Source organism: Miniopterus natalensis, chromosome 12 (assembly GCF_054644295.1).
Source record: "Miniopterus natalensis isolate mMinNat1 chromosome 12, mMinNat1.hap1, whole genome shotgun sequence".
Taxonomy (NCBI): Eukaryota; Metazoa; Chordata; class Mammalia; order Chiroptera; family Miniopteridae; genus Miniopterus; species Miniopterus natalensis.
In genome coordinates, this window is record NC_142092.1 from 27,707,718 (window position 1) to 27,734,674 (window position 26,957).

The 26,957-nt window shown below is 37.3% G+C and overlaps 1 protein-coding gene across 5 annotated transcripts in view; it reads left to right on the plus strand.

The window, feature by feature from the left end:
- Positions 1-26,957, plus strand: part of PTPRD (protein tyrosine phosphatase receptor type D) — a 470,419-nt gene that overhangs the window by 232,406 nt on the left and 211,056 nt on the right. The window lies entirely within an intron of this gene.

The following is a 26,957-nucleotide window of genomic DNA, read 5'->3' on the forward strand; positions in this document are numbered from 1 at the left end:
TTAATGAAGCTCTTCTGTAACCAGAACCCTCTAAAGGAAAATAAAAACACAGAATAAAATTTCAGAATGCAAATTAGCTCGGCTTTACTGGCTTTCACTCTCATGGGTAGAAGACACAGTAACAGAAAATCCTTAAATTAAGGCCAATTACACCACATAGTCAAAGATCAGGTTTACCTCAAATTGTCACGGGGGAGCTGCATGTGTTCTGGGGAGAATAGCCCAATCACCGGTAGATTGTTGGCACTTGACCTTGCCTGGGATGCAGAAAGCTATTACTTGCTGCTTAATTCTGGTGACTTGATTATTTCAAGTGATTGTTGACATCTTTGAGGGCTTATGGTTTTCATCTCATCAATGGAAACATATTGAAAATTATTTGCCTCAGTGGACATTTTTATTTATGGATCTTTATTTAAGTTTGGCCCCTTCCCACTAAGGGGTTTGTTACTTTCTTATAACACACGTTTCAGATTTCTTGGTTACTTGGCAGCAAAGACCACATACTGCTTTCCAGGGCCATTGAGGTCAAGGTATTTCAAAACTAACAATGCCTTTATTTTTCTTTAGGGGTATAAGAGAACTCTTAGTCTATTAAACTTAATTTGATTTTCCACCCCTCATTCAATTTTCCGTTAAACTTTATATAATTAGGAAACGATAAGGAATAGAATTCCTTATAGAATGATTCCTTATAGAACATTAATAGAATGATTATATTTTACTTGTTATTTTTAATTACATATTTTCGTATTACACAAGTATGTTTGTTTGTTTTTAATATGTCTTTATTGATTTCAGAGAGAGGAAGGGAGAGGGAGAGAGAGAGAGAGAGACAGAGAAACATCAATGACGAGAGAGTCATTGATCGGCTGCCTCCTGCTGGGGATCCAGCCCACAACCCGGGCATGTGCCCTGACCGGGAATCGAACCATGATCTTCTGGATCCTAGGTCGATGCTCAACCACTGAGCCATGCCCGGCTGGGCACAACAAGTATATTTGAAACAGTGGCAAAAGCCAACATAACTTTCTTCTCTTTCTGGATATGGAAGTGAAGTCAGTGATACTTGAAAAATCCTGGATTTACTATAAAGTCTGATTTTTTTTTTTTAATTGTTTAGAAGTGAACATAGTATCATCTGTAGTTGGTTCCTGTGCTAACTTTTATTATTTGTAACTGATCTAATAACCTGAAATCAAAATAAAGTGTGACCCTGGTCCCTTAATATCTTTTAGTCTTAGTTTCTTTATGGGTAAAGGAAGTTTTAACAAGATGACCTCTTTGAATTCTAAGTGTATATTTTAAAATCTTGTGTTAATATAAAATATTGTAGTCTGTGTCGGGTCTAACACGTATTTGTAGACAAATGTGTGGGAAGCAATAGAAACCGAAGGGATGGCCAGTGATCTCGGGGTAGAAGCAGGTTGCTTCTTATAGTGAATCAGGACCGTGAGGTAGATTCTCCTGACTTACCCACCTGACGAGCTATCTGGAAGTCCTACTGTGTCTTGGGGGTCTCACTTGTTGAATATTTACTGGAATGATTTAACCAAGTCAGCCTATAAGTTCCCTAGCATTTGGGGAACACCCATCTTCATTCACAGTCTAGAAGAGGTGGGACACAACAGGGAACAATGGAACACTCCTGCAGGAAATGGGCAGTGTTGTGGAGGGTAAGAGAGCCGTGAACATGGGCTAGAGGAGGCTTAATGAAGAAGAATCAATACTGTTTACATAATCTATTCTTAATAACCCAATGGACATTATATATTGTTTTTAAAAATGAATGGCTATTGATATTATATTTGCAACTTGTTTATGAGTGTAAGTGTTTACAGTAAAACTTGATTCCTGTTTGATTGATGGAGAAACCAAGGCATCGAGAGGGTCAGTGAATTTATGAAGTAACTGGATTTATAAAATGAAGATACGGCCTAACCCACAGGCTGTTGAAAAGTATAATGAAATAATGCAGGCAAAGGATTCAGAAGTGCTTGGCACATTGCAAGCATTTAATCAATGCAATTAGAATTTTCACTTATTAAAGTAACTTTTGAAAATGTCAAAAATCGATGTGGTTTTTACAGAACATACACATTTCATCCAAGCAAGTAAAGACTATATGAATATTGACTTACCTACATAAGGACTATTGGCAGTTTAGGGTGATTGATGTGGTGCATAGAAAGCATGCACACACAACCATTGATGTGACTCAAAATGAAATTAAATCTCACCAGTCCCTAAACATATCCCTGGCATCCAACCTCTGTCTTTATGTCTAGGCATTCATATCTGAAACGCTCCAGTCCCCAGAGAGAATCTTTTCTATGTGACTTAAAAGACCACTAATAGAGTGGCTGTTGTTTAGTGAAATTCAGTTATTAAACCTTGCCAGAGCCAAGGCAACAAAAAAACCTACTCAGGAGAGTGAAGTTCATTCACCATGGAGCCCCAGAATTCCCTGTTCTTTCCAAAAGCATCATCAACATCTTTTCATATTCTCACTTTACTTTTCTTCCCTTTTGTAATCCTACAGTTAAACATATAAAAAGTCAGTGCTCTAGAGTTGACAACCTCAGTTTCACGTTTTATCATCTGTGTTTAGTATTTCACATGACAAAGCATTATATTCATTTGAACCACAAGGTACCAGGTTCTGAATGGCTTTGCTATTGTAAAAAATGTGATGTTTGTTGTTTTTGCTCACAACTTACTAGTTCATACTAAGGGTAGATTCCTGAAACTGAGTCTCTATTTGTAAATATCAGTAAAAAGTGTAAAATTAGTTAAATATGTTAAGTCCAAGTGCATGAATGATAGAAATAATATCCTCTCTTAATAAATGACAATGTAATTTTGCCAAGTTCCAGAACACCAACATTTTGAAAGAATGGCATAATCAGTGAAAACATAATTGAGAAAAAGCTAGGATTTTTTTTTTTTTTCTTTGGCGGTAACTAAACTAAAGAATCAAGGCCTACGAGCACCAATATGTACTCCACACATGTCAGCAATCAAAAGAGGCCAGGATCCGGGACACTTTCCTATGCACAGTAGTCCAGGGGTTGGTTACAGGATGTAACCAAAAGACATTGTTTATGGATAAGGATTCCTTTTCTCACTGATATGATGCAAAAATAGTCTTGTGTTTGGATACAAAAAATATATTTGCCATGGGGGTACTGGTAAAAAATGAACTTTACTTTCCAAATATGAAATTAGGAAAGTACAGAAAATAACACAATGGACAGAAATATATTAAATCCTTCTGTAGGTTCATACTTCAGATTTAAAGAAACAACAAAACATAGTTTGTCCATTCTCTTCAATTTTTACCTTCTTCCACCTCCCTTACCAAAGAAAAAAGTATCCTTGTTTCAGTATATATAATCTCTGGAAGTTTGTATTCCTAAAATATATATGTCTTAAAAAGTAGACACCATAGTTTTTCATGTTTTCAAACTTGACATAAATTGGTATCATCATTTAAATTGTATTAATTCTTCCACTTAGTTTGCTCAATGTTACTTTTAAAAAATAGTCACAAAAATACACAGGGTTTAAGGAATGCAATTATATGGTAATATAAATATCAGATTTGTAAAAAAAGTATCCATGTTAAAACCTATAATCCAGATCATTGATTTTTATTGCCTTAAGTATTCCATTGAGTTAATAAACCATAGTTTATTAACCCATTTTTAAGTTCATGAGTATCTGGGTGGTATCTAATTGTTTCCAGTTCCAAACAGTGCTGTAATTGATATGTATATATGCGTTTTGCTTATATAAGGGAGAAATTCTCCAGAGACTGACCTGTTCAGTTTAAGGACTCAAATAGTGAAAAATAAATAAATAAATAAAAGTCCATCAGTATTGCCAAATTTGTCTCTAATCGTTATCTCAATTTATATTTCCACTAGTTATAAATAAGATTTATCTTTTGTACATATCCTTGCCAAAATGTGGTCTTTCAGAATTTTTAATTTCCCAGTCTTATAGGTGTGAAATGCTATCTTTTTATAAAATTTATCTTTATTGTTGTAAGTATTACAGATGTCCCCTTTTTCCCCTCATTGATCCCCTCCACCCCACATCTATCCCACTCCCAGGCCTTCCCCACACCAATGTCTGTGTCCATGGGTTATGCATATAAACATAAAAGTTCTTTGATTAATCTCTCCTTCCCCCACTGCCCCCCCCCCCCCCCGCCTTCCCTCTGAGGTTCCTCAGTCTGTTCCATGCTTCTATGCCTCTGGATCTGTTTTGTTCATCATTTTATTTTGTTTATTAGATTCTACATATGAGTGAGATTATGTGGCACTTGTCTTTCTCTGCCTGGCTTATTTTGCTTAGCATAATACTCTACAGGTCCCTCCATGCTGTGCCAGACGGTAAGAGACCCTTCTCATTGTTAATTTCTTTTCTCTGGCTCCTAATGAAGGTGAACAGTCTTTACTGGCTTATTCTTAATTTGTGTTTCATCTTTTATAAACTGCCAGTTAATATCCTTTTTCAGTTTTTTCCCTGTTACATCATTATTCTCTTCTTTTCATGTCCACTGCTACTGGTAACGCTTTTACTTTAAGCATTGTTAAATTTCATGTATTCCGTTTTAATATGTTATCAGCACATATTTGTTGACAATAGAAATGTATTTTTCCCTGTACAGTGACTGTCGTGTTGCAGGTTTCTGGAATAGCTTAGGAGCTCTGATGTAATTCCCCTAAACACTGATAAATGTTCGTGACTACCACACAGGAGTGAAATTTGGTCATGTCACTACCTTGTTTTCACGCCTCTGATGATTTACCAGTGGGATGACTGTTTCACCTGACTGTAGGCCCCCATCCACATCTGCAGCAGTTTTCCATCCTGAACACTGTCCAGTCTCACTGAGTATCTTCTGTTCCTCTCAACATGTACATCAACACGGTGTTCCTGCCATTTAATTTCCCAGTCTTCCTTTTCACCATCTGGCAAATCTTTCTTGTCTATCACCATCCAACTCTTTGAAACTCCTTTTTGAAACTGTTCTCACTTTCTTTAGCCTAACTGGTCAGAACCCTACTTTGATCTGATAATACCTTTATAAAAACACCTTGATCTGCAGCTATATATATTTTCCTTTGTTCATCTAGAATGTGAGTTCTTTTATGGCAGGGACTGTGGGTTTCTTGTCCTTTTGTTCCTCAAGACTTATTAAATGGTCGGCATGAACAGGTGATCAAAAAATGTCAGGATGAATTAATGTGGAATGAATGAACAGTTCTTATTGCCACTTTTGTTGGGCATATCTTGACACAATCTGTCTGATATGGGACATATATTTAGTAAAATTCCAGCTTTGAAATTTTATACATATTACTTTTATTACCTTTTTAAAAAAATCATTTTTGAGTCTATTATATCCTAAGCATAGTGTTAGCAGAGACATAACATGAAAAGAAGTTTGTGTATTATAAAGAATAATTTATGGAAAATACAAAATGCACATTTCTATCATAATTTTACAAGCTATTATGTCATAGCCACATCCCCTTTCCTCTGCTTTCTTTGCCAATGTTAAAGTATTAAATTTTGAAATCAATTTTCTCACAGATTGTAAGATATTTAAGACATGTAAACTCTATGATCTACACAAAGAAAGTGACATCTATGGGATGAGAACCCGGGTCTTGTAGAGCCATTATCTTTCTAAGATCCCATGTTATGCCAGCAGATGATATAACATCCCATCTTGGATTCTAGTTCGTTTCTCTTTGTTGAGTATTTTAAAACACTGCTGCAACATAGGACTGTCTTGTCTTTTCAAAGGGCAAAAAGAAGTAGAAATGTGTTACATTTTGCAAAGATCCGAGTTTGCATATATTTGGTCTTGTGTTTCCTAGTGCAAGTAACATGTATGGTATCTCTTAAAGTTTGCAATGGCATAAAATTGATAAGCTACAGTTCCACAATTGTTTAAAATTTGTAAATAGTGTGGGCACTTGCAGAATGTCTTAAGAGCTAAACTGCTTGGTTTCAATGTGACTTAACTTTAGAATAACATTTGAGTGCCATTGTTTTGAGTAAAATCTATAAACTGAGTTCTGTCAACTAACAAGATTTCTGTGAGAAATCTATTTCTGTAGTTCTAAATAAATCATAAGATTAGTAAATTATTTTTCAACACAAATCTTTAATTTTAAGTACTACACTGAAATTTTAAGAGGAAATTACGTATTTTCTTGAAGTGTGGTATATCTTATTTCCTTGTCATAAGAGAAAATAAGAATATGTCCATATCAAATCACCATAAATGGTATTTGGTATCCTGTTAAAAATGTTAGTGATTGTTTCCATTAATTAATTTACTATGTAATTTACTGAGCATCTTTTGTATCAGGCAAACTCACTTTCATTTTTCATGTTAAGTATATAGCTTACAAATGAAATTAAAAAGGAGGAAAGTGTTACTGCCCTGAAATATCTCCCTTTAGTTTAATCCATTTTAACGTGTGATCTATCTCTAATCTAAACAAGCTCAACCTGTCACTGAAATGGCTGTAATCGGCTTACATAGCATGACGTGGTCCTTTAGAAATCATATGGGCTCTGTGTGGAATCCTCTCTACAGTTAAGCTCCCATTCAGTGGAATTTCTTATTGCTTCCTTCCTTCTTCCTTCCTGTCTCCCTCCTTCCTCCCCCTTTTTCTCTACCCCCCTTTTCTTCTCCCTTTTTTCCTCCCATTTCCTCCCTCCCTCCCTTCTCTTCTTCCACAAGCATTTATTGTGCAGCTTCTAAGAACTGTGTTGGTATTGGATATACAGAGGTGAAAAGTATATCACCTCTGTCCTAAAACACTGTCAAGATATTTATAAACCCGGTTTTAAAAATGTATAAATGGAGATCCACAACAGAAATACTACAAAATAGTAGGAGCAGAAGATAATGCCGAGAAGACGTGATTTTTAAAGGACTAACACCATGTAATTTGAGAATAATTCCTGTACTTTTTGTCAAAAAATATTTAGCAAGGAAGTGTAATTGGTAATCGTTCATCAGTATTGAGTCATCCCCACCTGCTAAGACACTGTAGATGGCACTTGGGGATGGAGAATAGAGCACAAAGTGGAACACCCAGTCCTGATTTCAAATATTTATAAAATCCCGAGCTTAATTAGCTGTAGTTTTGCTCCTGCGTTTAACAGATGTATATTGCATGTTCAGAGGGAAGGAAAGAAGGGGACAACCATCGATGTCTTCTCAATTAGGTGCAGAGACTCCTATGGAAATACATAATCTCAATAGAGCATGGGTTCTCAAACGTTAGCGTGCTTCAGAATCACCTGGAAGGTTTGTTAGACATAGTGCCTGATTCAGTAGGTCTGGGAATTTGCATTTCTAACAAGTGCCCAAAGACGGTGAAGCTGTGCCCTGGGACCATCTTTGACAACCACTGAAGCTGAGTGTGAGTAGAAAGACAAAGCTGCCTAGATTGAAGGTGCTTCCAGAATAGAGACAGCAGATCCTCGATCCATGTGAGAAGTTAGGGGAAGCTTTTGAAAGGAAGTTGAGCTGAGACTCGAGAGATCCCGTGGAGTTCTCCAAGCAGAAGGAAGTTGAAGGGCTTCCCCGGAGAGGGCTTGTGCTGACGCGTGCGGCCTACCCAGCCAGCTCCCGTGCGGCTCACCCCGGGGTGCCCGCCGTGCGGGGGCCTGCGGCGGCCTGCCAAGGAACATTTGAATCAGGACAGCGCCAGTAAAATATTCGCGACTTTGAGCGCTGGCTCTGACTGCAGGGTAGAGGGAGAATGGATGAGGTGGGTTCGGTACTGAAGTTAAAATAGACAGTAAATGATCAGGGTGTGGACTAGTCTAGTGACGGCGGGGTTGCAGAGAAGAGGAGAGACTCTAAAGGCAGCGCCAGTAACAGTCGGGTGCGGCCACTAAGGATTGGCTTGTTGGAGGTGGCGCGTACTGAGATTTGGCCTCCAGGGAATAGAATGTATTTGTGGACAGTGAGTGGTGGAAAGTAATTTATTTTCTGTTTCACTCTGAATCATGCAATTAGAGATGATTAGGAAAGAGATAGGAGTAGGACAATATGGATTATTTTGTTGCTATATTAGACTTGCTATAGATAGTAGATATATCTAACACAAAGGTATCTATATGCTTGTATCTCTCGAAACACAAAAACAGAACCACACAGAACCCTGATTTCATTATTATGGCCTCAAGCTTCAGAAATTGTGTTTGTTTTGACTTTACGATATTACTTGGGAAACAACTAAACTCTGAAATTTTAGAGAACATTGGAAAGAACGTAAAGTGCAATAGGTAATCATTAAAAATTCAAATCATGAGCATAAAGCAATCATCATTTCCCCTACAAATATCAGTATGAGTTTCTCTTGGAAGCTTGCCTGACATGTAGAATTATTATTCCAGTAAGTTGGAAATGGCAGTATAACAAAACTTTATATTATGCATTTATAGCTATTATAGGTATTGACATTATTTTTTACAAACATGATAGAATCAGGAGTCGCTGCTGGTATTACATGCCAACAGTTGGTTGAAAAGTCTGCACATTAATATTTAAGAGGAAAGAAAAAAGCCTGAAATAATCTCCCAACATTTCAGGATTTGGTATTAGAAGGATAGGTAAATAATTTGTGCAAACATTATCTTCCTCCAAGCCACACGCATACTAAATACTATCCATTACCACATTTGAAGATTTAAAAGCTGTTAGGGATATCTTATTTGTAAATGTAAACGGTCCCAAGTCATTTCTCTGCAGCACCTTTCTTGTTGAGCAGAACTAAGCCCAGAGCTCAGCCCTGTGAGGAACCCTCCCTAGCTGGGCTTTGCACAGTGTTGATTTAGCACATAGCAGTATTTCAGAAATTTAGTTAATATATTTACAACTTAGAATTGCTGCATTTATTGCAACCACTTTCCACTTCTTTTTGCAACTTAAACTCATTTTGAAAAACTGAACAGTTCAGTTTTTTTCCCCTTTCTGAATTATTCTTGAGCAAAACCTGTGCTTGCTTGTTTCATTTTCATGGAAATTCTGTGAATTTAAGCACTTCGTTGTTACACACACACATACACTCTCTCTCGCTCGCTCTCGCTCTCGCTCTCGCTCCCCCTCTCTCTCTCTCTCTCTCTCTCTCTCGCTCTCTCTCTCTCGCTCTTGCTCTCGCTCTCTCTCGCTCCCTCTCTCTCTCCCTTTCCTGCAGCCACATTTTGCGAGACTTCTGTCCAGATTGCCATCATCTGTAAAGGCAGTTAGGGAGGGATGCCTTTTAGCCTGTAATTTATTTTGAAAAATGAAGAGAGAGCAGCAGAGAAAAACCATTCATCAATACATATGAATGTGCACGTTGGCTATCCCATTTAGAACTATATACTGAATTTGCTATGCCCTTAGAATCGAATCACTGCTTTTTCTATGAAAGCTTGAAGTAAGGTGCTGGGGAGTGAGGAGAAAATTTGGGAGCATTTCAAAACTGGAGCATGGACCGGCTGGCGTGGCTCAGCGGTTGAGCATCAACCTGTGATCCAGGCGACTGGTTCGATTCCCGGTCAGGGCACATGCCCGGGTTGCGGGCTCGATCTCCAGTTGGGGGCCTGCAGGAGGCGGCCGATCAATGACTCTCTCATCATTCATGTTTCTGTCTCTCTCTCCCTCTCCTTTCCTCTCTCTGAAATCAATAAAGACATATTTAAAAACTTGAGTGTGTGTGTTCTGAGAACTAAATTCAGTCAGGCCCTGCTTGAAGTAGACAAATTTATAATCATCTTTTCTTTCACTCTCTCATGTACATGCAATCTGAGTTACATTCAGGAAAAATCTAGCTCACTTGGTAAATGAGACATAGTATAAGCACCAACCTTAAAATCTTCATCCTATTAACTGAAAAGACCTCTTTACAGTCTGAACTACAGAACAGTATTTTGAGCACAAAAGCAGTTCTGTAAGCTCTCGGATGAGGTGTGATCTGGTCACATCACTTTTAATAAAATAGAAGACTAGATCATCCCCATGATATAATCTCCAAAGTTGGATTAATTTGCTTTTACTCGTCTTTATAGAAAATTGATTTTCTATTCAACAAAGGTACTTCTTCTCTGGGGCATTCACATTCTTTTTTAAGTTTATTTTTAAATCTGGAACTACTTATGGAAGTCAGCATATCACTTCAGTTTATAAGTTTGGAGTTCAGCAGTGAGTCATTTAAATGAGATTGGCAATTAATTGAGCAATTAATTGAGTTTTAATAGCTCTGGGGGAAGAAAGTCTGGCTAAAGATGGATATTTGCTTCACTGAGCGGAGAAAAGGGGAGAGAACCCACAGGAAACTGCCGTGAGCACTAAAGGTAATAACAAAATATCTGCAGTGTTTAGGAAAAGTATTTTGTCAGAATAATAATTTAGCCTTTCTTCTGCTATCTAAAAACACCTTATAAATTGAACGTTTCCTAGGTGCTTTCAAAATGCTGAGATCATAATGCTCCCATGGTCATTTTTCTACTTAATACCATTTGGTGCTATTTAATTCCGTATTCAACAAAGTTAAAGCAGTTTTTAGGTCCTCCTAATTATTGTCATCATTAATTAAAATTTCCAGACAAACCTGTTGGAGGGGAGAGAACAATATTGTAACAGCTATAAAAGCAGAGAATGTCCAAATCGAGATCTTTAAAGTGACATTTTTTTTTGAAATGTGGTCGTCTTGATTGACAGTGCCAATAGAATAGTCATTATTATAGCTTACTGTCAATTACTGATATTTTGATGATGATTTTGACAATTTTAACCAGCAACTACCATTTTCTTTCAGTCTTCTCTTGAGGTCCATTGAGACAGGTTTCAATCAGAGACTAAAAGATGAATATATAGCGTGTCCCTGACTGTGTCAGGAGCTAGTACTAGGTGTGCACAGGAGATGGAATCTTTGGCAGTAATGGAATATGATAAAAATGGTCTGTCCTGAGGAGGACTGGAGACGTTTTCTGCCAAGTATCTGTAAGATAAGGGATAAATGATCAGTATTACCATACTCGCCCACAAATGAAAGATAATATATTCATTAGAGAAATTATTTTCTGCCAAATTCAGGCACACATGAGTTCTAAAATTATTCCACTAGAATTGAAATATTTTAAAAATGTAAATATTACCCTCATTCATATTTTAATCATAATATTGAAGAGTAGTTACAAAATATTCTGTGTAGGTGAAAACTGCAGAATTAATAGCATTGTTTTATAAAACCTATTAATGCTTTTTACTTAAGTGGTACAAATTATGTAATAATTTTTTATTGGCGAGAGAAGAACTTTTATCATTTCCATATTAAAGACAGAGGAAATGAAACAAAAGCAATTTTCATGAAGGTTGGAGATATGGTACCAGTCAAGAAAGATGGCTCCATATATTTTGAAGTGAGAAAAAATGCATTTAGCCTGGCATTTAGCCATTTTTAACATTATCTGGCTGATTGCCATGGACCCAGAGGGAACTGACTTTTGAAGAGCGCCTACGTCGTCTTTTGTTTGCTGTGATTCAGGGTCTCCCCAGTCTCCTAACACTAGAAAACTGAGCTTCCTTTTTATTCTTTTGAAATGGTCTGTCTGGTATTTCTAGATTATTTCTGAATATTTTCTCTGGCATTTCATTTCTTGCCTAAGTAGATTAAATATGTAATATAAATAAATACTCATATCTTTAGTAGCACCAATAGTTATCTTAAGTTTCATAAGGATGAAAAAGAATTTTATATGTAACTCTAGAATTTTTGGAACATGTATTAATCTAATAATTTTAAAAAGCCAAGGGTATTAACAACAGCAGCAGCAGCAACAAAACAAATAATAAACCCAGGACCAGCTACATAATTTGAGACTGTTCAAAATGAAAATGTGGACCCCCTTGTTCAAAATTTCTTTAAAAATTAAAGATGGAAACAGTAGGGCGTTAAACCTAGCAGGGGGCCCTGTGTGACTGCGCAGGTCGTATACCCCAAAACAAGTCCTGAATAAACCAACTCTTAGACAAAGTTTATTCTCACTAGTGATCAAAGAAATGAAAATTATTGAATCATTGCTATATATTTGCAAAAGAATTTTAACATTAAGTTAGCATTGAATTACATTTTAATATTTAATTTTAACAGTAAATTATCAGCATGTTGACATGGCAACTGCCTGTTGCCATCCATTCGTGCAAATCTGTGGTCTTAGAAGTAGCAATACATAGCAAGAGGCATAGAATATTCATATCCTTTGAGTTGGTATTTCTAGTCCCAGGAGTTTAAATTACAGAGATAATTCAAAAGATTCCAAAAGGTTCATGAGCAACAGTACTTGGAGTAGGGATTATTATAATGGCAAGAAATTCTAATCTAAATGTATTGAACTAGAATAATAAGTTATGATATACCAGTAACTGAATATTAACTAGGCTTTAGAATGTTAACCTTAAATGATGTTGAAGCTTTGGAATTGTGTATGATGTATGTAAAAATAGCATCATGCAAACCCATATGGACATTATTCCGTGTTTAATAATTATGCAATGTAAAATATATGTAAAAATGTGGAAATGATATGCAAAAGATGAAAACACATGTTAAATGGTGGGTATGTTCTACACTGTCCTTTAAATATTTTTTCAAGCCAGGAAGTGCCATATGTAATTGAAATAGGGGCCACACTTGATTTCCTACTAGGTTTTCCTGTTACCTGTTTCTGACAGTCTCTAGTGTATGACTCCAGTATCTCTCTGAGCAGTTACTCTATTGCCTGATTCCTCTTGCAGGATTTTTTTGTGATGTCTTAATTTCTTCCCTTTTTAGCTTTAGACCATTACTCTTCATTTAAGCCTTTTATTACCATTTAAAAATATAATCATAGTTCTTACAAATTTCTCATAATTGCTTTTTCCCTAAATGAGTTTTTCCTGAAATCATTTTTGTGTATGTAAGTGCCCCTTGAATCTGGGGCAGAAAGTCTCATCTCTTCAGAGCTATTAAAATGCAAAGATTTCTACCCTCAGATCATAAACCTAGGGCTTTTTATGTTAAGAGACTATCATGGCAAATTTGGGGGAGGGTTTGGTTTGCGTTCCATTAGGTGGAAGAGACCGTAGAGATTCTCTCCTGACAAATAAACTGAAGCAGAAAGTGTAAGTTCTTGGCTCAAGCCACACCCAATTTGTAGCTAATTCAATCTAGTGTTACAGACATAAGGAACTTGCCTATCGTGTTTACTGAAAGAGCTCATTGAATACTAACTGTAGCTGTTTATAAATTATGTGGGGAAAACATTTTCCATTGCAATGTCAGACTTAGATTGTCAAATTTTGGTTTTAATTTCTGTATAACTGAACACTATTTTTGTTTCCATCAAGTTTAGTTCTTCCATAAATTTTATTCCTTCCTGGGCCATGTAATGGGCCTGAAAGAGACCATAACCAAGATCTATCATCAAGAACTTTCCTCTCTCGATGCTCTGGATGAGTCCTGGCTCTGTGTTGATAGAATCTTATCAGATCAGGCTCTAGGAGATAAAGGGCAATTTCCTCAGCATCCAGAGTGGTTTACTTACAGTTTCACAAGGTCCTGGGCTTTACTATGGGAACAAATTACAACTGTTACTGTGAGTTCCCCTTAAAACAAAACAAAGTAAACAAAAAGGGGGAAAAAAGGCCTTGCACTATCTATATCTACTTATCAAATGCTGGTTTTCTAACTCTACAACTGAGGTTTTTAGTCTAAATTACAATATGATTTTGCTTAATTGCTATTTATCCACTAAACAGGTAATACCCCTCTCCTTAGCAAGGTATGAAAAGAAACCATTAGTTTTGAGTTGATTAATGCTTCAAGATGCTTGTTTTCATGTATTTATGTGTAGATTCTATAAGCCAAGTCCTTCTGGATGATGTTTATAGTATCCTACAGGCCACATAGTAGAATTCCCAGAATTTTTTTCTTAAGCTCTGCCTCATGTGCTCACATTTAGATGTCTGAAGTTGAATATTCCAGAAAGTGGAGGGCAACTGCTTACTATAGGCTTTTATTTTTTAAGTTCAATTGAATGTATTGGGGTGGCATTGGTTTGCAATGGGAACCCCCGAACTCAGCCTCTTCACTGGGACCTCATACTCTTGGGTAACCCTCAGGCAGAGTTAGAGAGAGAGAGGTAGAGATGGTATTAGTAGGAAAGCCTTAAAAAGAGAGCTTTACGGATGGCAAGGAAGCATAACTTGTTCAACTTTAGTGATAAACACCAAATGGACTTACTGCTCCGGGTAAAAAATGATGGATGGACTGTGCCACGGAGACCCGTGAGCAGGAGCGCTCTGCACACCTGTGGGCGCTCTGGCGGCCGGGTGCCTTCATGAGAAGGCCTGTGCTTTTATGTGTGAGCCCGTGGAAACGATCCCACTTCCGAAATGCTTCAAGAGTGTTTAAGCGTAATGGGCTTCGGACTGCCTGCCTGGCTCTGTACCCTGTAGAGCTCACTCAGCCCATTCAGCTTGAACTCCATTTCATCTAGTTCTTTATCCATTAATTTTCTTCTGACCTTGGGCATCGAATATATGTGCTTTGGATGCTGTGGCGCTTTGCGCAGACAAAGAGGAATAGGGTTACCTATCCATCACCATTATGAATGATGCAGCTTAAAACAAACACAGGTCAGAGACAGATATTTTAAGAGCAGATTTGTATCGATTCCATCACAACATTGAGCTAAAAGGAAAAGAACTCTGAGGCTGTAAATGATGAAGCAAGTTTTGACAAATAGCCACTATCACACAAGTTGACTTAAGAATGTGCCTCATGGGCAGTGGTTGGTAAGAAAACAGAATTTGTTATTATTATTAAAATCCACCTCCCTTCAATGTATTTATCACTGTTGTTTGCACAGCAAGTTGAGCATGAGTGTTTTCGCTTTGTCAGTGTCTCTGACTGGCTCTTGAAAGCTTTTTTGTTAAAAGAAACCCCAAAGCTTATTAGATTCCTTAATCTGTATTAAGTTGTTGCTCTTGAAATATGTAAACTACCCTTTCACAGCAGGAGGTGGGTATTTGTTTTGCAATTTGGTTTTGAGCACATCTGTTCAAGATTTTGAAAGTGTTTGTGTTATGGCAAACAGCGTGCTATTGAAGTCCAATAAATTACAATTAGTGTGTTTATTATCACCATTGCTGTTAATAATCTCAGCTGACATACAGAGAGCCCCACTATTTAACAGTCACATATATTGTCACGTTATGTAGTCTTAAGGCACTTTCCCAGTGTTGAGATTCTAATGGACTAGATGTCTGCTGGAGGAATAGTCTTCCTGGTTCTTACAAGAGACCCCGCAACTGAGGATCACATCTGTTCATGTTAGTGTCGTTGCACAACTACTACTTCATTAGGCAAACAGTGTCATCCCCCCTAACAAATCACTGTATCCCATACCTGGATGTTGTTGTTATGTCTGGAATGAATGACAGCAGATAGCTAGAGAATAGATGCTGAAAGAAAAAAGCCAGAACGTATCAGGTATCATGTGTATTTTTGAAACTTTTGAAAGGACAAAGGAAGAAAACTCTTTTTCTGAGAGGTGGAATAGTCCCTAATGTAAGTTTATTTTCCTGACACTGAAATACGGCCTGATGGAATATTTTGTAACTTAACAAAATGAACTGTTGTTGCTTTGAAATTGACAATATATTTTAATAGTTTTCTCCTGATATTATCACCTATTCCTGTCAGAATTATGGTGACAAACTATGCAAACCAGACTTTGTTTCATTTGTACGTTGAATGCGACTTAAAGCTTGCAACTGCTTTTTTACCTAGTAGGCACTTTTCAATGCGATACTGAATCTGAGTCTTTAGAGAATGATCCACTGGTCTCAGTGGTTCTGTTTTCAGGATCCCACATTGTCTCCCCAGTCTTAAGTATTGGATTGTTATAAAGGTTCTAAGGAGTAAGTTGCCTTTCAGATTTTCCAAGGTTTCTTTTAATGCATTTCCAGTTAAGATCAGTCATGAAAACTGGAAAAACACTGGACCATAATCAGAGGATTACTTCTGGTATTGATCTGCCATTAGCCACAGATGCGTCATTCTCTCTGCTATCAGTTTCCTCACCAGGAAAACGGGGTTGAACCAAATCTCCCCTCCCTCCCTCTGTCCCTCCCTCCCTCCCTCCCCCTTCTCTCCTTCCTCTCTCCATCTTCCAGTTGTATGTAAAATAACTACCACCCTGAGTTTTCTGAGAATTAAGCACTAATGTATGAAAGGGCCTAACACAGTTTTTGGAATATAACAACTGCTTAATAAATGGTAGGCATTATTCCTTCGTTTTTCTTTGTCTCTTCCCCATCTGTCCATGTATTTTCCATCCATGACTCCCATGCTTGAGGGACTATTCTATGCAAAGAAAGCCCAGGGTCAAGTGCACTGTGAATCGTTTGCAGAACCTCTCCTGAATGTGTTCATATTCTAGATTAGGGGGAGGTGGGGGAACACACACTATATACAGATTAACTTTTCAAGGTTGAATTTCTTATAGTGTTAATTAATTGGACAACCCCATTGTGGGCCCAAAAGATAATAATCTGAAATCATTTCTTTAACACCAGTTAATTAAATTTTGTTCATAGACTTAACATTATATCCATGGGGCTCAATGTTGATAAAATCAATTTATTTTAGTTGTTTGTTCGCTTACATCTCATTCATCTTAAACAGATCTTCAATGCTATCAATATAACTTCTTATCAATAAGAAAGTTTCTTGTATGGTGGTAGTATTACATTTACTTTTTGAACACGTACTAAGGAAAGACAAAAAAATAAAAATCCAAATGCATTAAGTAAAACCCATCTCTTAACTAAAATTTCTTTTTAGGGGGTATTTTCTAAAATAAAAAGTAATGATTTTTTTAAGCCAAAAATATTTGCTAATTTTCTAAAAGAAAAAATGTGCACTAGTAACAAAAATAAAATTTAAGTATAGTGGGCTTGATTTTAATGTGAAATGTAAGTGTCTAAGACAGTCACAGAATGTCATGAAAGCGAACTATTCGTAACTATTGTTAAACTGTGGATGACAATCTCGACAGCACCATGGTCAAAGCCCCACAATCAAGTACTTAAGATATTGAGAGGCTAGGAGGTGAGTTATTTGTTCTGACACAAGTTGAAATTCTGATATAGGAAGGGTTCCGGATCCTGGCGTGGAGATGTGGGCCTTCTGTTCTGTTCCCTTCTTTCCCCACTGTGACCATGTGATACTGTGGGGGGAGCTCCCCTCTCCTGGAGGGCTTCCTCTTCAGAGTGCCTTCTGTGATCACAGGGGAATCCCTTTCAGACATAACTATGGGCAGACACAGGGATGCTAGTTTATTGCAAAACTAGCTAGTGGGCCGTCTTACTCAAGGAATGGCTTTACACTCTGTCAGGCATATGACAAAAAGAAATAGAAAAGCAAGGTGGAAAAAATGATACTATCTTTATCTCAAATCATGTGTGTGAATGTTGAACCCTCTGGGTTTGTACATAATACACATCTGAAAATGTGCACTGTAGCCACAGGTCGAAAGTTTGACTTTATACGTTTGGTTTCTAAAAAAATATTGTGAAATCTCTAAAATGCATTTCTACCACATTTTATATATTTCTTGATTGTGTCTACTAATTATTCAATTAGACACAATAATTTGCTCTTATAGTGGATTTTTTAATCTTCATATTAATTTTATGAACTATATTGACCCATGTCTTTATAATTGGTGCCTGTGTTTTTATTTCACTGTTTTTGCTTATTTTTATAAAATAATAAGTGTGAAATGTAATAAAAGACTCAAATGATGGCACATAGAGTATTGTGCAAAGAAGAGCTGGTCTGTAGGCAGCATTACAGTCTCCCAGTCTGGGACTCTGATTGGATATAAGAAAATGTTGAAATAGTCTGCTTTCTCAATTTTATCTTAAACTTATAATTCAAGTAGTAATTTTACAGTGTTTCCAATTAATAGCATCTGGTGTATTTTTCTTTTTGCTTTATAAACTAATAACATCCTTAAGTAAAAATAAAAAGCAGACTTTCTTTGATAAAGGAACTTTGTAACGTCTTTTTAGGGAATTATTTTAAGCATTGAGAGCTTTAAAGTCTCTTAAGGATATTACATCACTGCTCAGTTTTGATATATCAAAAATAGTGAACAAGCCAGATTGCAAGGCGTGATCCTTTCTAATTTTTATGCTTTGAAAATTAATCACCACTAAATGAAGGGGACTGTAGACACACCAGTGGTTGTGGGGAAGGGAGATGTGTGATAATTGGAAGGCTCACCCCCCCCTCGCGTTTTTATAGGAGGTTATCTCATATCTTAAAGAGGGAAAGGGCTTTTCAGAAGGGAAGGAGGTTAGTTAAGATCTTGTCTTGGCCTGTCCTGTTTATAGCAGATTGCTACGGGAGTATTCATCTTACCCTTAATTTCTATAGGTGTGTAATTCTAAGTAGGTTGGAGGGTAACTGACAGCCTGATAGAAATCGGGGAACAGTGGGCTTTTCTTCTGCAAAATATTTGTCTTGCAACCTTCAATTTTCACTGCCATAGCTCTTTCTCCTGGAAGTTTTGAGGCTTGAAGAGATAGCAACCCATGGGGTGGAGGTGGTCTCAAGTCCTTGTTAGGGACTACTTGAAGATTAGTTTCACTCAAATGGATCAAAGTGAACTGTCGAGATTGAAGAGAGGTGTTTTAGTCTTGAAGGGGAGACCTCTGGAAGCAGAAAGGGAAGTTTCTACTGGGATAGGTAGAAGGTTGCCAAATCATTATTTCATCTAGGGTCAGATATGTTTCAGAATTTAAGCTTGGGAAGCATCTTCTGTGTACTAGAAATGATGTCACTGTTTGTACTGCTGCATCTGAAGTATTGGATTTGTGCTAATATCATACAAAAGTCAACAGGAGGCAACAAATACCATCTTATTTACTTTAGGTAGCACCTAGAATTTAAAAGATAAACATTTACAGAAGTTTCCTAAAATACTAACATTTCTGCTGAATTCTATGGAAAACAGAGCCTGGTATGCCTCTAAAAGAAAATACTTGGGGAGAACTCAGGTTTACATTAGTTTTTATTAGGCTTTTGATGCAGAAGTCATTGGAATTAGTGATTATAATCAGGTTAAAATAATCTAGGAATCTAATAGCTGTCTAGAAAAAAAACAAAAACAAAAAAACACATCTACCAGAGAGGCATAGCCCTGACCTTTCTCTTCCTCTGCTCAAGCTGAGAATCAGTCTGGTGTGTTCTCTTATTTCTGTCTTACCAAAGGTTAAGAATCAACCTTTCCAAACCACTTGGTTCAAAATCCGTTTAACCCAGATGTCTCTGGCAATCTAATTACCAATTTTCCATAGGTGACTTAGTGATTGGAATGAAAGTTTCCAGAGAGATGAAGGCCAAGTCTTTCCTATTGACAGATAAAATTCAGGTTGCTGTCACATTGCCTTGAAGTCACTGTTAGCAGGGAAGGGCGGAGGGATCTTCCATCTTATTCCTGAAATTCCTGGTCTTAGTGTAATACCTTTGAGATTTTCAGGCCCTCAAGTAATAACTCCCCTCGAGGCTGATAAATGGTATTAACTGTGATTTAGCATCTCCACCTATACAGAACACTTGCCACTTGCATGGGAAAGATTTTGCTGATTAAACAAAAGCCTATCAGATTTTAGAATTACTAATGATTCAGTTGCAGTACTTTGAAAATAACATGTTCCTGTGTCTGTTTCAAAGGCTTGCCTATAACTCTCAGCCACTCATACATCCTAGGAGAATTCATAAAAAAGGTTGGCAGCAGGTTGTTTTGTTAAATTTACATGAACCAAAGGTCTCCTTTCTAAATATCTAGTCACAGTGATGACTGCTTAAAATCTAAGCCTTCAGAAATGATCAGTTTAATCATTCCTTTGTTCATTTATCCATTCATTCATTTAAAATGTCATACCATACTAGAAAGAATTCAAAGACTCATGCCTAGATCCTGATTCCATGAATAAGTGTATGTAACTTGGTTTGTTCATCATATCTCATTTGTAAAAGAGGGAAGTTGCATTAAAAAAATCTATAATTTTTCTCATATTATTGAACTTTGGAGCCCATCTCCGTAGTCGAATATTATGCAGCTTTTAAAGATGTTTGTAAAGATTACTTAGCAAAATAAGAAACTGTAATTTTATAATATTAAATGAAAAAAGGAACACATGAAATTTCATAAGTATCTCTATTATAACTATGTTAAATATGTATCAAAAAAAAATATATGATTTCTTCCAGCCTAAAAGTGGTATGATTCATTCATTTGTTGATCAGGCATTTTGAATACATACTATGTATCAAAAATATTGAATTAGGAATTTTTTTTTTACCTCAAAGAGCTCACAGTCCACTCCAGGAGATATCACATTAATACATATATTTTTACTTATTCATAAAATGTTGAGCAGCCACTATGGTAGTGAAACCTAGCAAAGTACCAGAAATACCATAATGATGAAGGGACTCTCCCTTTCCTCACGGGGCGCAGCTCAGTGGGACACTGTTTCCCGACACTCGTAGCGTCCTGGGTGAAGATGTGCTCCTGGCCGTGTGGGAGCGCGTGGGTGGCACCTATCAGCTGGTACTGGAGGGGAAGTCGGGGAAGACTGTTGTGTGTGTGTGTTTGTTTTGAGAAAGTGACTCCCTAGCTGGATCTTTAAAGAATATTTGTATGAAGGGAGGGACCAGGGTTGTGGGCTAGTGATATTTGAGGCAGAAGAAAAAGAATAAATGAAGAATACGAGCAGTGTAGGCGGAACAGATTAATCATGAATTCATCACGACACACATCTGCTTTTGCTTCATGATTTTTTTATAGTAGGTTTTGTTTTTTTCATCAATGTGAAACACATTTTAAGCTCTACTCGTAAAATACTGTATCATTCAGAAAAGGGAGAAATTACAGCTGTGATAAATGGGAAAGACTTTCTGAAGACAGTAGTATTTGAAGAGGTGGGTAGGTGGAGCTTATAGGAGGGAGACCCACCCGCGAACACGCTTTGAGAAAGAGCATTGCAGGGCGTGGGAAGGCCCACGCAGGAGTGACCTCTGGTCTGGAGCAGACCGGAACCGCCTACCCAGGGAAGCGCTGAGGCTGAGCCTTTGACAACTATGACCTTGACATTTGACCACCAGTGTCCCTTCTGTGGAATTTTCAACAGGAAGGGGCTGGAACTACGTCTCCTAATCACCTTCCCTCTTAAAATGTGCAGTGCCTGGGCGGTTCCCGTTGCTGCACATTGATTTCCCCCCTCTGACTTGGCAGGCAGGCGAGTGCCCACCATGGTCCTGCTCTGTGCTGGGCACCGGGGACCACAGGTGACTGGACAGCCCCTGCCCTCGGGGCTTCCCTTAGTGAGCGCGGCCTGCTCAGATCTCTGCCTTCCATCCCTGTCTTGGTCAGACATGCACCTTTGCCTACCCTGAGCTCACATTAGGAAAAACCTGTGTCCCTCATTGGGTGGTTTTAGCAGGAAAATCCTACGCTTTGATGATTAGCTTTTGATAGTCAAACAGCAAGATAAGGAATGCCACTCCCGAAGTTCCCAGTCTTTTTTTTTTTTTAGGAACAGAATTGAAGAAAACAAGGGAGGCTAGGCTCAGCTATTCCTACAGCTTCCTAAACAGTGATTCTTTGGGGACTTCCTTCTTGAAGGAGAAACACCCCAAGCCCTGGCCGGTTTGGCAATGTGGCTAGAGCGTTGGCCTGCAGACTGAAGGGTCCCGGGTTTGATTCCAGCCAAGGGCACTACCTTGGTTGCGGGCCCCAGTCAGGGCGCATGCGGGAGGCAACCAATTGATGTCTGCCTGTCTGTCTGTCTGTCTGTCTGTCTGTCTGTCTGTCTCTCTCTCTCTCTCTCTCTCTCTTCCCCCTTCCATTCTCCCTGAAAAGCAGTGGAGCAATATCCTCAAGTGTGAGGATTAAAAAAGAAAAAAAGTACACCAAAACCCTGGAGCAAACAGTTCTCCCACATGTACCCCTTTTCATATGTTTGTAACAGTAATTTTAAAAACTGCCCCTGCCAAAGGGAGTGCATTACTCTATAAGTGAAACCCGCTGTATTGACGTTTTATATTCAGTGTATTTCTTTTCAGAGGAGGTATTTTCAATTCCTTTTCCACTGGTGATTTTACTCTATATCTAGCTTTTCTGTAAACCCTGGTTTATCAATCTTCACATATATGATCTATAATCCTTCAAAAGTAGTCTGAAGGTTCTGAAGTCTCATAAAGTTTTTCTTGTTTTTTGTGTTTTTTTTATCTGTGTACAAACAACACTTGAACTGAGATTTTCTATTTCTGTAATATACAGGGTTGTGTAAAAGTAGTTTTACTGTTCGTATGGAAAATAATACAATAATAAGTAATAATACAAGAATAAACTTGTTTCGTGTACTCACAACTGTAAACCTTTTGCCCCACTCTGTACTAATGTTTCAAAGAGGTATATTTCTGTGATTAATGCTATTAATCATAGAAATGCAATGATTAACCTGCCCCGATTCTTTATAATATGCATTTCAGAAACCATGAAGATTAATTAGCCATAAAGCCGAAATATTTTAAGATGGGTTTAGCAATTTAAAATTAGATCGAATGGATGAAACTAAATATTCTGGAGTTTTTTCCCCCCTTCCTTTTGATTACGAAACAATTTTTGTTAGGTCAGGTATGCTATCCGTAGTGCGTTTAAAAAAACTATTTGTATTTTTTCTAGATGGTGGAATATAGATTTTAAATATAAAGTGTCAAGGAAAGAAAAATGGGAGAGGAAAGTGCTTCCTGGAACACTACCCATGCTTAGGAATTACGTTTTAATCTTAAGCCTAATGCAATATGCTGCACTTAATATTTGATAAGAAGATGAATTTCATCCTTTGTGTAGGTAGTGAATTAATAGCTTATTACTTAAGCAACCACATGTGGTTCTCACACAGAAACAATGGTATAGGAAATTACTACTCTAGGAAATAATTACGTGTTACTATAGCAGCTGGGTGATCACAGAAAGGCCTATAACCTCAGGATACATATTTATGTGTGAAAAGCCATCTATCTGGAAGTACAAGCTCCTGAGTGCTCCAGTCCTAGCGCTTCCCCCACCCCCTCCACTTTCATATAGCCTTGGTTTCTCGTGCTCCAAAGCACTGTGGTTAGGCTTAAAACTCAACTGGCGGGGAGCAGATCGTACAGTCACATTCTGATTTTTCCCCCCTTATATTGATTTTTTATTTCTTTGTAACTAGCTTCATAAATACCTTCCCTTGAGGGCATTTCTCAGGAAAGAATCTATTATACTTCTAGAGACAGATTTTGCCAAAGATTTTAATTTAACCTGTTCCTAAATTTTGCTGATCTCATGATTTTTCTGAATCTCAACATTTATAGTATAACTAGAGTTTGGGGACATTAATGTGTTTAATTGGATAATAGGTATTTATATTGCTTAGATTGTTCAGAAACATTTTTAAACACTTCTTCAGGTTCTTCCCCCAGTAAGCAAACATGCAAACCAACCAACTACACACCTCAACACTCATTTGATAAAGAGTCTTACCTTGTCAAGAACAATGTGATATGAATTGACTGTGAATATTAACTATGAAAGACGACACTGTTTAAACACTTAGGTTTTATATATGTATATCTGTGTGTATGCACACATTATATATGTAGTACATAACTTGACTGACATGATACATGATAAGTTGCAAATATTTAAAACTGACGATTTAATACATTTGGCAAGTGTCTACTGTGAAACCCTTAGCACATTCTAATCCCTCCACCTTGGCCCTCCCCACCCCTACCTTGGCCCCAACATTCCCCAGGCAAACACTGATCTTTCTGTTACTATAGATTAGTTTTTATTTTTCAGAATTTAATATAAATGGGGTATACTATATGTACAGCTTGTTGCCCGGCTTTTAGTTTAGGACCCATTCATGTTGTTGTGTATATCAATTGTGAATTCCTTCTTATTGCTAAATAGTACTACATTGTATGACTATATCAGTTTGATTATCCATGCACCTGTTTTCTCAACAAATGGTTCTAGAAAAGGTGAGTATCCATATGCAAAAGAAAAAGAACTTTGACTCATACCTTGCATTAGATATAAAAATTAACATATAGACCCAAATGTATAAAAGCATAAAACCGTAAAATCACAAAACTTCTTTTAAAAAGCACAGGAGAAAATCTTTATAATTTAGGTTAGGAAATATTTCTTAGCTACAACCCCAAAACCACAATCCCTAAAAGATTACATCAATGATGTGAATATCATCAAAATTAAAAACTTCTCTTCAAAAGACATGTTAAAAGAATAAAAAAATCAAGCTACAGACTTGGGAGAAAGTTTAAAAATTTATTTAAATTTAACTTACAGAAAAAAAGTACAAGGAACCATATCGATAATATCATTGTATAAATGTTTTATTTTTTTTATATTTTATAAATTTTTAGAGTGTGGATTTAGCTTAAAGTTTGGCTAAACTAAGTGAATTGAGGAATGAGAATTGATAGCCCAGATAACTAGCCCTCAGTACTTTTTGCGGTGGAATTATTTGATCAAACCTGTAACTGATTGATGCCTATGGGACCTTCTATTAGTTAACCAAAATGGGAAAACAGGGAGCTCCCTGCCACTGTCACCAATTGGGTATATAACTCCATCTGGAATTTCCTCTTGCTTTAAATGTATAAATTACATTTATTTCTCTTTAACAGCAGTTCTCTTTGGTATAGGCTATTCATGATTTTGTGGTTCAGTGATAGGTCCTTCCAGAAAATGTGCTAACTTTGTAAACTATACCCTGACAGGTGCACTTCTTTCAAAATGCATAAAGCAATTGTTTTGCTGAGCATCCAGGGTGGAAATCGGAAGTATTTAGATCATTATAAAATATATATCTAGGCATTTCAACCATTGCTCTTATTTTACAACTGCTTTCCAATCCTGGGTTGAAAAAGAAGGATTCCTTCTTCAAGACTTTGTAAAAGTAGTCAGCTGTTGAAATTTGAATCCATGTATCTTCATGACTATACAGTACAAATGGAAAGAGAAGTTTTGCATCTTTATTGGCACTTGGGGAAAAAGAGCCCTAAAGCATTTATTTATCTTTGGAATCCTATCAACAGTGAACTGAAAAGACAAAAGACACCTATTTTTCCAGTGGAGATCTTAAGCTCTAGTTAACACTGTTTAGAAAGATATTTTATGCTCCTTTTAGAGAAACTGCTGCTTATCTACAGTCTTTAAAGGGTATTGTTTGGTAGTTTGAAGGGAGGAATAACTACAACAGCACATCCACCCTTAGTATTGCTGCACCATCTGACTACAGTTGATTGAGTGACTTTATTTAGCTCTTTCCAGGGTTATGTAGACACTCGTCTATACATACAAACATATATTTTGTTCAGTTTAATTACATGTTGATTACTCTTCATATGAAAGAGCCTCTGTGGCATTTTAACAGTATATTTGTACATATTTAATACTTGATAAATATATATATATTTAAAATCGATATTGTCAACTATCCATTTAAATTGCTTCCGTCTGGATTACCTAGTTTGTTTTCTCCCATAGCCCATTTTGCTTTTGGCCTTGTTATCAACAAAGTTTTAAACTTTGTTATATACAAATACTTGCTTAGACTAAAAATTTATCTCATCATTTTTTAACTTGGTTTATCTACACCTAGATATTATAACTTGTTGAACTGAGAAATTACAAAACCTGTTTAATCTGAATTCCTTAAAAAGCAGAATGATGACTCTTTATTTTTATTCTTATGCAAATTAAAGCATGCATAAAACAATCCTTCATTAAAAAGAGAAGTGGTATCAGTTTTGACTTTACATCTCCCTTGACAGTCAGCTCCCTTGCTTGCTCATTACAAATAGACTTTGCCTAAGAATTTCCTGTTAATTATATCAGTTGAAGATAGTAGGGGTGAAGCCAATGCATTATTACTTTCTGGAGATACAGAAGGGTTGTCAATGAAAACCGTCCCAGAAATTTGTTAATTGTTCCAGGTAGACAGAAGCACCTTATGAAGCTTTCCATTGGATGTGTATTTTGAAAGGCAAAATGGTGTCCTTTATAGGCTTGCAAGTTACAGCGTTGAGAGTTAAACCTATGGGTTCAAGCTGGCAGCTGAGGAGTTAGTCTGAAGTGTGATGGAGGGATTTCTGTGCAGGTTGACTTCACAACACATTCCTTAAAGTTGTGGCTGAAACGTAGGTACTGGAACTGTTAAGGTTGAAAGGCACCAGATGTTACAGCGGAGTTAGACCTGGGTCCTTGAGTTCAGCTAAGAAAGAATTCAGAGCTAAGAACTCAAATAGAAGTGAAAGTTTATTTAGAGAGTCGCAGAGGTAGAAGAAGTGAGCCAGCTGGGCTTCGCTGACTCAGGAAAGAAGTTACAGAGGCAAAAGAAGGGCCCTTGGATCTTAGGAAAGCAAAGGTACTCACAGAGTGCTGGGTAATGAGCGGGGAGGGGGAGATGGGCGTTTCTCATGGGTTTCTATCTGTTTCCTAAAGGAGGGCTTGTAGGGGGATCTCGGCCGAAGATCTGAATAGAATATGCAGCCCTAGCCGGTTTGCTCAGGGGTTAGAGCATTGGCCCGAGGAAGCGTCGCGGGCTTGATTCTGGCCAAGGGCACATACCTCTGGTCAGGGCTCATGCAGGAGGCAACCAATCAATGTTTCTGTCGCACATTGGTGTGTGTGTGTGTGTGTCCCCCTTCCATTCTCTGAAAAGCAATGGAAAAATTACCCTTTGATGAGGACTTATATATATATTTATATGCTTCAGCTTTCCAGGTGTG